Genomic DNA, 14762 nt, shown 5'->3' with positions numbered 1-14762 from the left:
GATTTGTCCACTGTTTTGCTCAGGCATCCAGTACCCTTTTTATGCAATTGCTTGCTTACCAGTCTAGACCCTTGCCAGAACTCCCACAAGACACCCTGACTTGTTCTTGTCCCCTTAAGATGCCACTGGTGGGTTCCAAAGCCATGGGAAAACTCTGGTGAAAACAACTGGTTAACTTTTTAGACAAAGAAGTCAAGTTAAATTGAGCTTCATGTATTTTCCTACTTAGCTTAATTTCTTGGGAGCTAATGATAGCTTTTATGTACCTTTTACATACTTCGGCTCATTCAGTTCTTAACACTCCTGCTTTTGAGATACATACAATCTAAAAGACAAAAACAAGCAGTTGACACTATATTAAACAGTTTATATGCACTATCTCAGTTAAGCAGCACAACAAACCTCTAAGACAAGGACAGTTCTCATCCCCATTTTATAGATGATGAAACTAAGGCTAAGAGGTTATAGAGATCACATAGCTACTACGTAAGGAACAAATTCGAATCCTAGCTGTGACTGATACCAAAGCTTTTGCCCTGTACCACTGTACCACAGAATCCTGCTTTCTAAGGACAGCATCTTATCCTGGTCTCTAGTGCAGTAGTTCTGCTTCCAAAATTGTATACCTGGCAAGTCAGATCCCTCTAACATTGAACATAGGAGACCTTTTACACATTCCATGTCATTGAAGGAGTTGGCATTGGAAATTCACTTTAAATTAAGAGCTAGAGTTTGTGTCTGAAATGTGTGCCCTTATAGTTGATGAAGAAGCACAGTTCTTAAACTACTAACTTAGAACTTAGTTGTATTTTCATAAACAAAGGCAAATTATGTTCAAACGTGTAGCAATTAAGAGTAGGTTTCAGATATGGACGTGAGAGTTGTTAGGAAAGGTAATGGATGATCAAACCACTAGTCATAGTCCTAGCGATTATAGGGACAGTGTGGGTGTCCAGCTGTTCTGCAGTGGGAAAGGCTTGGACGAGGCTGTCAGAGAGGCTGAGACAGAAGAGGCCTCTGTTAGCCGTGGAGGACAGCCAAGATGTACAGGAGAACTGTACAGAGGGTGGGAGAGTCCAAGGGAGGTTCTGCCAAGTATGGCTTGACAGTTCTTTTTTTAAACTTGCCAGTACAGGACATGCTAAGTTAAAACATCTTAACCGTTGCCTAGTTACTGCAACACACAAAATTCCCAAGGACTAAACTTAATGAATACCTGGATCACTTCTTGAATGCCCAAAGAAATCTTTCCAAAAAAAGACCAAAAGTACATGACTCATGATTCGGACTAGCACCCAGGATTTTTAGGGAAGTGGGAAAAAGAGGACTCATGTGAACTAGGAAAAGCCTCTTTACAAATTTGACAAGATTTCTTATCTGAAAGGCAGTCATAAGTCTCCACCTCTGGTGAATCTGCAATAGAAATCTGATCAAATTCTAGAAGGCAACCCTTCATGGTTTCAGTGAGCAACAACGGGACTCAGGGAACAGAGGTTTTAGCTTTAAGCTCAGCTCTGCAGTGTGATTTGCTGCAATTGACTAGTTTCCTGTGCTGACGTTAATGTAAAGCAGATCATAATACTCAGCACCACGAGGGAAAAAAATGGAACACCCTTCCTTCTAGCCAAAGGGATCTATTTGGTGTAGTAGCATAACTAAAGGATTACACCTCGAATATATAATACCTATATTAATGTTCCTTTTTTAAATTAGATTGTCATGGGGGCGCCTGGGTAGCTCGGTTGGTTTAGCGTCTGCCTTCGGCTCAGATCAGGACCTCAGGGTCCTGGGATCGAGCCCCACCATCAGGCTCCCTGCTCAGCGGGGAGTCTGCTTCTCCCTCTCCCCCTGCTCGTGCTCTCTCTCTCTCAAATAAAATCTTTAAAATAAAACAAAATTATAAAAAATAAATTAGATCGTCATGCTTAAAGGCTTAAAGTTACACAATGTGATAATATTGAACACCAAGGCTGTACTGTAAGTGGTCATATATCCCAGTTTGCCTGGAACAATTCTGGTTTATGTTGTCCAGGTATAATTATTAGTACCCTCCTTGCATTCTCAAGTGTCCTCGTTTTGAGGATAAATTATTATATGCTTATCCTAACTGTAGCAAAAAAAAAAAAAATGCAAGTGAAGATTTTCCATATTTGTTTCCTGAGATACAAACTCATCCTAAAGAACATGTTTTAGCATAGAAGTTAACCTTTGACTCACGTATCATTTAAGCTGCCACTCTTACTGCATCTTATAAAGGTGAAAATATCCAAGTCATTTAATTGTAGCCACATTGTCTTCAGCAAATCCCAAAAGCATGAAGAGCACACATTCTGGTTCTAGAATAGGAAGCCATGCCTTTTTTAGGCTAGAAAAGATGGATAGAGGAGTGATGGGAATACTACTTTTCTGGGCATCTCTCCAAAGGTATCTGCCACATGGCCTCAAACATGTCTCTTTTTTTATTGTTATGTTAATCACCATACATCATTAGTTTTTGATGTAGTGTTCCATGATTCATCGTTTGTGCATAACACCCGGTGCTCCATGCAGAACGTGCCCTCTTTAATACCCATCACCAGGCTAACCCATCCCCCCACCCCCCTCCCCTCTAGAACCCTCAGTTTGTTTTTCAGAGTCCATCGTCTCTCATGGTTCGTCTCCCCCTCCGACTTACTCCCCTTCATTCTTCCCCTCCTGCTATCTTCTTCTTTTTTTTTTTCTTAACATATATTGCATTATTTGTTTCAGAAGTACAGATCTGTGATGCAACAGACTTGCACAATTCACAGCACTCACCATAGCACATACCCTCCCCAATGTCTGTCACCCAGCCACCCCATCCCTCCCACCCCCCACCACTCCAGCAACCCTCAGTTTGTTTCCCGAGGTTAAAAATTCCTCATATCAGTGAGGTCATATGATACATGTCTTTCTCTGATTGACTTATTTCGCTTAGCATAATACCCTCTAGTTCCAGCCGCATCGTTGCAAACGGCAAGATCTCATTCTTTTTTATGGCTGCATAATATTCCATTGTGTATATATACCACATCTTCTTTATCCATTCATCTGTTGATGGACATCTTGGCTCTTTCCATAGTCAAACATGTCTTTTTTTCCCCCAAGTCCTGAAAGCAATTTCCCTTAAAGCTCCAAGTTTCTTTGTTTTTGTTGTTGTTAACTTCATCTTCTCACACACTGAATAGCACTGAAAATTATGTCCAATTTTTGGGGTCTTTCAGCTGTTGCATACAAACATTACCAAATCTGTAGTAGAACTGCATTTCATCTCCTCCAGCCCTGGACTGACATGAGTGTTTCTAATTCACAGTAATGGTGGGAAGGAGCAGACGGTGAAATTTTTTCAAAGGGTCCATTCATTAGTGGCAGGGAATAAATGATGAAAACTTGTTAAAACCACTTCAGAAATATCTGCTGGCGGGAGTAATGGTTCTCACTTTTTTGGTGTTTGAGACACTTTTATTTTTAAGATTTTATTTATTTATTTGACAGAGCGAGCACAGGCCGAGGAAGCAGCAGAGGAAGAGGGAGAATCAGACTCCCTGCTGAGCAGGGAGCCCAACACAGGGCTTGATCCCAGGACTTCGGGATCATTACCTGAGCTGAAAGAGGACGCTTAAACTCACTGAGCCACCTAGGCGTCCCGAGACACATTTTTAAATACTGGAACTTGTGGCTCTCCTGTAAAGTGAATTCTTCAGGGGTTGGCACACTAACATTCCCCCAGTATTCCTGTTTGGGTAGAACATTCTGCGGCCACGACCCAAGTTCTCGCACACGTTCTCACAGTTTCACAGCAAAGTTCTTGCATGTTGTCAAACAGTTTTTCTTTGACGCTGGCTTGATGGTATAGCCCTCCTTCCCCTTGCAGTTGGAATCCTGCTCCTCACCATCAGCAACGGTGTTCAGCCTCATCTTCTGACAGCCATTGCCAAAAAAGTACATGTCCCCAGCTGTGGCAAAAATTAATTGTGCACATTGACCACAATTTGCTGACACACCGGTTCTCAGCACACTGTTATGCTGCGGTGGTCATGAAGTTAGAAACACCTCACTGAAAACATCAGTGTGAATAGGATGTGAAACCTCAAAATACCGATATCCATTTGCTGCTAGTGCCTTTCACAACAAAGTACCTGGCAATCACATCTGACTCATCCAAAACATAGTGCTCTCAAACAACTCACACTCTTTGTATAATGAAAAGCATGTTGGGGGGGTTGGGAGAGGGATGCAACTGGGGAGGGGGTACATGGAGGACTTGGTAGAACCTGGTAATATTCTATTGAATGGGGCGGTGGCTATACTTAAGTATTCATTCTATTTAACTCCAAAGATATTTAATACCCTTTTGTATGTACAATTTACATGTTGGTTTTTTTTTTTTAATATACGGGGCCTGTGCATCTAATCTTGAAAGGAACCCCAGTTTCACCCAGAGTCTCTCTGAGAAAGGTAGCTAGGCCTAACTTCAGTGGTAGCTGATTCCCCAGGCATGTAACAGCGGTGTGAGGCTGTGCCTAGAGTCCATGTTTTTCCTTTACGCTAATAACAGAAGATTTCAATTGCTTTAGGAAACAGATGGTTGTCATTAAGAACACAAAAACATAAAGGGTCTGCCCAGTGATCCAGTCAGTCTAGATTCCAGTCTGACAATGGAACCAAGAGATGTTTTGTGAGAGAGCATAAGTGGTACATAAACCTAATATGCCAAAGCCAGCACTAGACAAATGGAGAAGCAATTGTAAAGCATGTGATTACATGAGGCATTGTGTGGGGCTAGCACAATGAGAATCACAGAGTAAATGGAGCCCCACAAACACAGGAGGAGACAATAGGGATGACATGTTCCACAGTGATACTTAGTGGTAGCTGGAGAAAAATGAGGAAAATCTACTGAGAGTGAGCACTGAGGCCGTGTATACAGCAGTAAAGAGCACAGGTTCTGGAACCTGACCAGCTGTATTTAAACACTCTCTCCACCACTTAACTAGATACATCACATTGAGAGAGTTATGTAAACTTTTGGTGCCTCCATATCTTCAGCTATAAATGCAGAAAACAGTAGTTCGGAACTCCATGGGGTTTTGAAAATTAAATGAAGTAATCCCTGTAAAGCATTTAGTGCTTGACCTCAAGCACTCAACCAGTGTGAGCTTATCATGGGACCTGGAAACCATTTCCCTAGGCCTACAAGGATGTTACAGTCTAGTAGAGGAAAGAGCAAAGTGAAAGAGCCATTTCCACCCAGGGTGATGTCACTGACGCAGGAGGCACGGACTCCTCTGCGCATACCCCATGAGCACCCAGTAGTTAAATGGCTACCACATCTTGAGCACTAACCATGTGTGATCCGGTCTCCTAAGGGCGTTAATCACATTATCTCCTTGAGTCCTCACAACAACTTCAAGCCAGGGGTAAAAGTCAGCTCTGTCCAGTGCAGAGCTAGGTTCCTTCCAGTTCATGATGCAGGTCTTCATGAGTGCGTCAAGGAAACTTGCACCCCAGAACAAGTCCTGTCTCAAGAGAAAGCACAAGAGGGAGACTGTCCTCATCTCCCAGCCACTTTGTCCCCCGCCATATTTGCCTAATCACATCCATCTGTTCAGGGTGGGCAAGGGAAATCACAAGCCCCAGGCATCGGTATGCGAGTGAGTTTCAGAGAGATGAGAGGCAGGCTGGGATGCTGGGGAGGAACTGATTGAAGTAGGTCGAGTGTAACTGTGGCACCTCCAAGGAGCCATGTTCCCAACATTCTGGAGAATGTCCCCACACTGGAACAGCTTTCCTTGCATTCTTCCTAGTGACGTCAGCAGCATAACTACAAACACGACTTGCTTCACCGCTGCCCACAGCTACACTGTTCCTTCATGCTGGATTTTGGGAGAACACACAAGCTATTCACTGTGGAGCCTCAAGCTCACTGGAAACTATGAACACTTCATACTTAAAAGGAAAACCATTGCTTTTCCGCAGCTCCTTTGCTCCAGATTACGTGAGAGACTTAGCCCGTATACACCAATGTCAACCAATACTCTGATCAGGGAATAGATATAGGAGAGGCATTCCTTGGAATGAGTATCTAAGAAGAATCTTAGGAGAATCCAAGCCTTGGACAAAGGGAGTAGAGAAGCCTTTGACCAAGGACAAAGGAAAACAGAACAGCCCTAAGTTAACTGCAAAATATATCAGCACCTAGATTGTTTTTGATCATTCATCTGGACTTATTAACCACTTACCCTCTGCCGTGTCTGGTAATTCAATAGTGAACAAGTCGAAACAATTTCCGCCTTCATTCAGCTCACAACCTGGTGGGAAAGATAATCATTAAATAATGTTAAGTGCACTTGTGATAAGTGACAGGGGAAAAAGCATAACTTAGTAGGTAGGAGTCAAGTAAAGCTCACCAGAGGAAACATTTGAGCTGCAATGTGAAGGATGAGCAAGATTTAGGCAGGCGATAAATTGGGAGAAGGGTGCCAGGAAGAGAAGCCACGAGTGGCAAGAAGAAGGCCACCCTTGTGTGCAGGAAGGGAGGGAGGGGCAGGAGTGGGGAATACCTGCCTGCACGTTGATGGTGTTGAGGCAGAGGATGTAAAATGGAGCAAAATAGGGCAGAAGACCTATGATCAGCTCTACTTTTCCTCTGTGTTGTCTGCTAAATGAAGCAAGCTATCTTGCCATTGATAAATGCTCCAATAAACTCAGTTTCAAGTCTTAAGAATACCTTGACCATCTAGGATAATCATACCACGGAGATCCTCTGCATAGAGATCTGGGTTCCCTGAAGTCCCATTAGGCATATTTTCCCAGCCTGGTGGAAGAGGAAGTCTCCTTTTTATAATCTTAATATCTCTCAAAGCACCTGCCTATGCCAAAGCCACAATCTATAAGCTATTTGTGAAAGAATATTGTCAGCACTGTGCTGATTGGGGGAGGGGCCATCTTCCCTGCATTTATTCCAAAGGGGAAATTAGAGAAACCCTCGATTGAATAATTTGGTCAGCTCATACCCTGAGTAACTTTAATTTCCTATCACGCTTCTTGTCATAGTTTTCTTTCTAACACTTAACCATCTGAGCCACCCAGGCACCCCACAATGAGGGATTTAAAAAAATTTTTTTTCAATGCAGGAGTCTTGATTGATCCTAGATTGGGTGGGGACGAGGCTAAAGGGCACTCTGAGGGAAATTTTAGTATGAAATGCATTTAGGCAATAATACTCTTCTGTTAAACAAAATCTTTTAAAAAATTCAATTCTGGGTGCCTAGGTGGCTCAGTCGGTTAAGCGTCTGCCTTCTGCTCAGGTCATGATCCCAGGGTCCTGGGATTGAGCCCCGCATCGGGCTCCCTGCTCAGCTGGGAGCCTGATTCTCCCTCTGCCTGCCGCTCCCCCTGCATATGCTCTCTCCTTCTCTGTCTATCTGACAAATAAATGAATAAAATCTTTTTAAAAAGATTCAATTCTATAGAAGATAAGAAAAGAAATGGGTGGATGAACTCATAAATCAAGTGTAGATCAGTAATTAGTAAGCAGAGTATGTGTGGGCTAAACATCAGTGAAAAGGGCTACAAGATCTAAGAGTACATGAGGTAATAAACATACATGAGGGGCACCTAGGCACTAAATACTCAATGATACATTAAATAATCAATATTCATGAGTCCTTAATTCGACCACCCACTTGTGATATAGTTTGGTTCCACGTGCCCTCCATGGCTGTTCAACAGACTATTTGACAAGCTACAACTGTGGCTAATTGCATCTCTCTGACAGAGCAAGTATCACCGACCCAAGACCCCCTTGCTCAAACCTCAACTCTTATCTTCATATCTGCAGCAGGAAAAGCTGATGCAGCAGAGAGATAGAAGACATATGAACATACCATAACCCAGGATTTCAGTAGCATAGTCTTATCAATACCACTTGTTCCCTATTCTAAGTATTTAACTTGGTCAATCTCCTCCTGCCCCTTGCTTCTCACAGTGTGTTCTACATTGATTTAATAAACAGTGTTATCCAAGCATTTCACTTTCGTGTGTAAGCCTTTATATTCCATGAACTCTGAGATAACTTACCTCATAGTGTACTTGAAGCCTACTATTTAAAAAAGGTAATTTTCCACATGACAGAGTGACACAAAGATTTTTTAAAAATATCTAGTGTATATAGTCAATAACATTGATAAACCTAGGCTACATTGATCAGGGCAAAAAACAAATTATCAATGTCAAGAATGAGAGAGATGACATTACTACACATTATAAAGATACCAAAAGAAGACTAAGGAAAGGCGCCTGCGCCAGAGAGTAAACCCGCAAAGAGGGGATGAGGTTCGCCGGAACCCATGCCTCCATCTTCTGCTTCCGGGTCGGAGCCATGGCGGTGGCAAATTCAAGCCCTGTCAATCCCGTGGTGTTCTTTGATGTCAGCATTGGCGGCCAGAATGTTGGCCGCATGAAGATCGAGCTCTTTGCGGACGTTGTGCCTAAGACGGCCGAGAATTTTAGGCAGTTATGCACTGGAGAATTCAGAAAAGATGGGGTTCCGATAGGATACAAAGGGAGCACCTTCCACAGGCTCATAAAGGATTTCATGACTCAGGGTGGGGATTTTGTTAATGGATATGGTACCGGAGTTGCCAGTATTTACGGGGGGACCATTTGCAGATGAAAATTTTAAACTGAGACACTCAGCTCCAGGCCTGCTTTCCATGGCAAACAGTGGTCCCAGTAAAAATGGCTGCCAGTTCTTCATCACCTGCTCTAAATGTGATTGGCTGGATGGGAAGCACGTAGTGTTTGGAAAAATCATTGATGGACTTCTAGTGATGCGAAAGATTAAGAATGTTCCCACAGGCCCCAACAATAAGCCCAAGCTGCCTGTGGTGATCTCACAGTGTGGGTAGATGTAGTCCAGAGCAAAACTGATCAGGCTTTCCCTTGCTCTGGGTGGCCCTCTTGAGTAAAATAATCCGGATTGGCCCCTGTGTTTGCTTCCCTGCCTGCTGCGGCCCTTTTTGATCAAGAGACCTTGGAAATGTCACAGATTCAGAACCCAAGATTTTCTGTTTAAGTTTTCAATTGTAAATAAAGTTTTGTTTTGTTTTGGTAAAAAAAAAAAAAGAAGTAGAAGAAGACTAAGGAAATATTAACAACTTTATGGTGATAAATTCAGCAACTTTGATGAAAGGGACAAATTCCTTGGAAGACATAAACTACCAATATTCACTCAAACAGGAATCCATCAAAATCCTAGAGGAGAACACAGGTAGCAACCTCTGTGACCTCAGCCACTGCAACTTCTTGCTAGACACATCTCCAGAGGCAAAAATGAACTACTGGGACTTCATCAAGATAAAAAGCTTTTGCATAGTAAAGGTAACCAAAAGACAACCAGCAAAATGGGAAAAGATATTTCCAAATGTCTTATCAGATAAAAGACTACTATCCAAAATCTATAAAGAACTTATCAAACTCAACACCCAAAACACAAGTAATCCAGTCAAGAAATGGGCAGAAGACATGAACAGACATTTCTCCAAAGAAGACATACAAACGGCCAACAGATACATGAAAAATTGTTCAACATCACTCAGCATCAGGGGAATACAAATCAAAACCACAATCTACCACCTCACACCAGTCAGAATGGCTAAAAGTAACAAGTCAGGAAATGACAGATGTTGGCAAGGATGCAGAAAAAGGGGAACCCTCTTACACTGTTGGTGGAAATGCAAGCTGGCACAGCCACTCTGGAAAACAGTATGGAGGTTCCTCAAAAAGTTGAAAATAGAGCTACCCTAAGACCCAGCAATTGCACTACTAGGTATTTACCCCAAAGATACAAATGTAGTGATCCAAAGGGGTACCTGCACCCCAATGTTTATAGCAGAATGTATACTATAGCCAAACTATGGAACGAGCCCAGATGTCCATCAACAGATGAATGGATAAAGAAGACATGACACACACACACATACACACAAGTAATGGAATATTACTCAGCCATCAAATTGAAATTTTGCCATTTACAATGACGTGGATGGAACTAGATGGTATTATGCTAAGCGAAATAAGTCAATCAGAGAAAGACAATTATCATATGATCTCACTCATATGTGGAATTTAAGAAACAAAACAGAGGAGCTTAGGGGAAGGGAGGGAAAAATAAAACACAACAAAATCAAAGAGGGAGACAAACCATAAGAGACTCTTAATCATAGGAAACAAACTGAGGGTTGCTGGAGGGGAGGGGGGCTGGGATGGATGGGATAACTGCGTGATGGACATTAAGGAGGGCATGTGATGTAATGAGCACTGTGTATTATATAAGACTGATGAATCACTGTACTCTACCTCTGAAACTAATAATACAAAAATGTTAATTAATTGAATTTAAAATTTTTAAAAAGACTAAAAGAATACTCAAGAAGAAATAAATAATCTAAGTAGCCCCTATCTGTTAAATGGAAATGGTAGTTTAAAACCTTCTCACAGGGATACCTGGGTGGTTCAGTTAGTTAAGTGTCTGCCTTTGGCTCAGGTCATTATCCCAGTGTCCTGGGATTGAGTCCTGCATCAGGCTTCTTGCTCATCAGGGAGTCTGCTTCTCCCTCTGCCTACTGCTCTCTCTCTCTCTCTCTCCCTGACAAATAAATAAAATCTTAAAATAAATAAAAAGTAAAACCTTCTCACAATACTATAGCCACTTTGGAAAACAGTAGGGCAATTCCCTAAAGGGTTAAACATAGACTGATTCTATGACTCAGCAATTCTACTCCTAGGTGTATACTCAAGAGAAATGAAAACATATATTGACACAAACACTTGCAACAAATGTTCACAACAGCATTATTCATAATAGCTAAAAAGTGGAAACATACCGATGAATGGATAAACAAAATGTGGTATATCCACACAGTGGAATATTATTCAGCTATAAGAATAGAAGGAAACTTCCTCAGCTAGTTATAGGGCATCTAGAGCTAACATTATACTAAATAGTGGAAGACTGAGTGCTTTCCTCTAAAATTAGAAAAAAGCCAAAGATGTCTGCTCTCACCACTTCTATTCAATACTCTACTGGTTCAAGCCAATGCAACAGGGTAAGAAAAAGAAATAAAAGATAATCAGATTGGAAAGGAAGTAATAAAACTCTATTCATAGATGACGTGTCTATGCAGAAAATCCAATCAAGTCTATAAAAATAGCTACTAAAACTAATAAGTGAGTTTAGTAAGGTTGCTGGATACAAGTTCAATATATAAAAATAAAGTGTATTTCTATGAACTAGCAAACAGTTGGAAATTGAAATTAAAAACAATACCATTTACCCTAAAACTGAAAATATCAAATACATAGCAATAAATTGACAAAGATGTGTAAGCCCTGTACCCTGAAAACTACAAAACATAGCTGAGAGAAAGGAAAGGGAAACCTCAATAAATGAAGAGATATTCTATATTCATGGACCAGAAGACTCAATATTGGACTCAATATAATTAAGAAGACAGTTCACCCTAAATTTTCACATAGATTCAATGCTATCCTAATCAAAGCCCCAACAGTTTTTTGTGTAAAAATTAAGAAGCTAATTCTAAAATTCATTTGGAAATGAAAAAGACATAAATAAAATAGCTAAACAAATTTGGAAAAGCTACAGTAATCAAGATAGTATGGTACTGGCATGAAAATAGATCACTGGAGAAAAAACAGAGTGTGGAAATAGACCCACATATATATGGTAAATTGATTTCCAACAAACATGTAAAAGTGATTTAGTAGAGAAAGGATCCTTGGATTAGAATACCAAAAGCAAAATCCATAACAGAAAAAAATTGATAAATTGTACTTCTTTACAATTAAGAACTTCTGTTCTTTGAGACACTGTTAAAAGAATGGTAAGACTAGTTACTGTCTTCAAGAAAATATTTGTGAATCACTTGAAGGACTTGTATACAGAATATATTTTAAAAAATCTCAAAATTCAACAATAAGAAAACAAATATCCCAGTTAAAATAGGCAAATGATTTGAACAGATAACTCACCAAAAAGATACACAGGTGGCAAAAAACACATTTAAAATGTCATTGCAACTGGGTGGGGGGTTGCCTCAGTGGCTCAGTCAGTTAAGTGTCTAACTCTTGATTTCAGCTCAAGTCATGATCTCAGGGTTGTGAGACTGAGCCCAGCATGGAGCCCACTTAAGATTCTCTCTCTCCCTCTCCTTCTGCCCCTCCCCCCCAAAACAAACAAACAAATAAATAAAATGTCATTAGGGAAACTCAAATTAAAATAACAGAGATACCATTACATATCTATTAGAAGACTGACCATATCAACTGTTGTCAAGGATGTGGAGCAACTGGAACTTTCATGCTACTGGTGGAAATACAAAATGGTGCAATTACTTGGAAAATAATTTGGCAGTTTCTTAAAAATTTAAACATATCCCTATCTTAGGAGCCACCCATTCACCTCCCAGGAGAAACATAAGTATATGTTTATACAAAGACTTGTACACAAGTATTCACAGAAGTTTTATTTCTAAAACTTCAAAACTAGAGACAACCCAAATGTTCATCAGTAAGTGAATGGATAAACAAATTGTGGTATATCTACTGAGCAAATGATACCCTCAACAATGGAATACTATTGAGCACTGGTACACTTAACAACATGGATGAATCTCAAAATAATGCTGAATGAAACAAGGCAAAAAAGGTGCATACCATCTGATTCCATTTATATGAAATTCTAGAAAATGCAAGCTAATCTTGTAGAGGCAGAGTAAATAGTGATTGCCTGGGGACAGGAAAAGGGATTACAGAATGATATGAGGGAACTTTTGGGAGGTATGAATATGATAATTAGGTTGATTATGGGGATGGTTTCACAGGTGTGCACATGTTAAAACTTATGACATTGTATACTTTAAATACATACGTGTATATTGTATGTTAATTACCTCAACAAAAATGTTAAAAAGATCAGAGAATAGGGTTTTCTGAAGTAAATGGAATCCCTATTTCAAGAATAGTATACATTATTATTGAACATTTTTATATGCCAAACTCTATACTAATTAAGAGTTATTACTTCCTTTCGTCTTCCCAGTAACCTTATGAAGGAGGTACTGTTATTTCCATTAAGTAACTCATGCAAATCGCACAAGCCAATGAGATGCTAAGCCAGAATTCAAACCCTGGACCATCTGATTTTACTACCCACAATCATAACCACTGTATAACCGGGTTCCAGGAGGCCCTCAAGGAATGTGCAGGGCAGTGGAGAGATAGACACCACCCTCCAACCTACAAAAGAGTAAATGAGGGAGAGAAAAGGGGGAAATTTGGTGCAGATGAAACTAATGTCTTGCTAAGTTCCAAACTAGACCATTGACCCAACGACATATGTTCTGGATACAGAGTCCTGGTGCTTCTCAGGCCACTGGACAAGGGAGGGGTTGGGGAAAGACAGGAAACCTCTGTCTGGACTAAAGGCGCTTGGAACCATGCACACCCAGTTCAGGCAGCCCCACCAGTCAGGGCTCCTCCAGTTTCTGCCCAGGTTAAAGACAAGCAGAAGCAACTGAGCAGACATTGTCTTGTCCCATTTCAGGAGTTCCAAGAGAGGTTTATAATTGAAAGTTCTAAGGTTTAGAACCTTGGATGAGTCCTTTCATTACTCAGTATTTCCACTTCATCATCTCTAAATGGGGAAGTTGAACTAGGTGTTGCTGTGGTTCCTTCTATGTCTCACATGCTTTGTCCTGGCCTGTTTTTATGGTTTTCCCAAAGGGTATGAAGGTCATCCATGAAGTGTCTAGTAGAGTGATTTTACTTCTCTCAGCAGCTCTGCTGACTACAGGGAATCCTGAGATTATAAAACAACATCACTAAATAACTAAAAAGGAAAATCACTAACTTTGGATGCCCTCATATTAATAACTACTTTTCTCATTATAGAAGTAATAGAGGTTAATTATAGACATTTTAGAAAATACAGACTGTGAGGAAAGAGTTAACACAGCAGGTCTGGTTGCTTGCTCTTTACAGGTCTTCAAGGGACCCATGATTAACCCTCAGCAGCCCTTAGCGTGTTCTTTACGTTAGTGGCTGATGGGTTTGTTAACATACACCTGGACCAATGGACCATACCATAAGTACTCCTCAGGTTGCTTTGCACAAACATCAGGGTCAACAATGTGCACCTAGCTTCATTGTTAGGGTTGAGCTCTGGATGCTATAGTTGGTTGCATATATAGCAGGATATACCTATACGACCAGCCCCCCATAAAAGCCTTGAACTCTGAGACAAATAGGCTTCTCCAGCAGACATTCTACACATGTCCTCAAAGTTAATGGTGAGGGAAAGAGTATTCCTATATGGCCTCAGATAAGGAGTATTTGGACGAGGAGAGACATTGGAAGTCTGTGTTGGATGTCTCTGGACCCCACATGTGCATATCTTTTTTCCTGCTACTTTGCTCTGTATCCTTTGCTATAATAAATCTCAGTGAGTATTTAACCTGCTATTGAATCCTGTGGGCCCTTCTGGTGAATCACTGAATAACACATAGATAAATATAAATATATAAATATATATAAAAATATATGTCAAGGGGCGCCTGGGTGGCTCAGTCGTTAGGCGTCTGCCTTCGGCTCAGGTCATGATCCCAGGGTCCTGGGATCGAGCCCTGCATTGGGTTCCCTGCTCTGCAGGAAGCCTGCTTCTC

At 40.9% G+C, this 14762-nt stretch overlaps 1 long non-coding RNA gene and 1 pseudogene across 5 annotated transcripts in view; one reads left to right on the top strand and one right to left on the bottom strand.

Annotated features, from left to right (window-relative positions):
- Positions 1-14762, bottom strand: part of LOC113909338 — a 56302-nt gene that overhangs the window by 3555 nt on the left and 37985 nt on the right. For 2 of the 4 annotated variants that reach the window (XR_003515709.2, XR_003515708.1), the window contains exons 3-6: positions 12359-12406; positions 6261-6329; positions 5365-5537; positions 3561-3974 (exon numbers count right to left, since the gene is read on the bottom strand). This is a non-coding gene — a long non-coding RNA (uncharacterized LOC113909338). Of the gene's footprint in view, positions 1-3560; positions 3975-5364; positions 5538-6260; positions 6330-12358; positions 12407-14762 lie in introns of those variants that run through there. The other 2 variants (XR_004820160.1, XR_003515710.1) reach the window with 2 other exon arrangements.
- LOC113909337 lies at positions 8351-9133 on the top strand (annotated as a pseudogene). The gene has a single exon (XR_003515707.1). The product of XR_003515707.1 is annotated as a peptidyl-prolyl cis-trans isomerase H-like (transcript).

The sequence above is a fragment of the Zalophus californianus genome, chromosome 6 (genome assembly GCF_009762305.2).
Source record: "Zalophus californianus isolate mZalCal1 chromosome 6, mZalCal1.pri.v2, whole genome shotgun sequence".
In the NCBI taxonomy this organism is placed as follows: domain Eukaryota; kingdom Metazoa; phylum Chordata; class Mammalia; order Carnivora; family Otariidae; genus Zalophus; species Zalophus californianus.
This window is presented reverse-complemented; position numbering and strand designations above follow the sequence as displayed.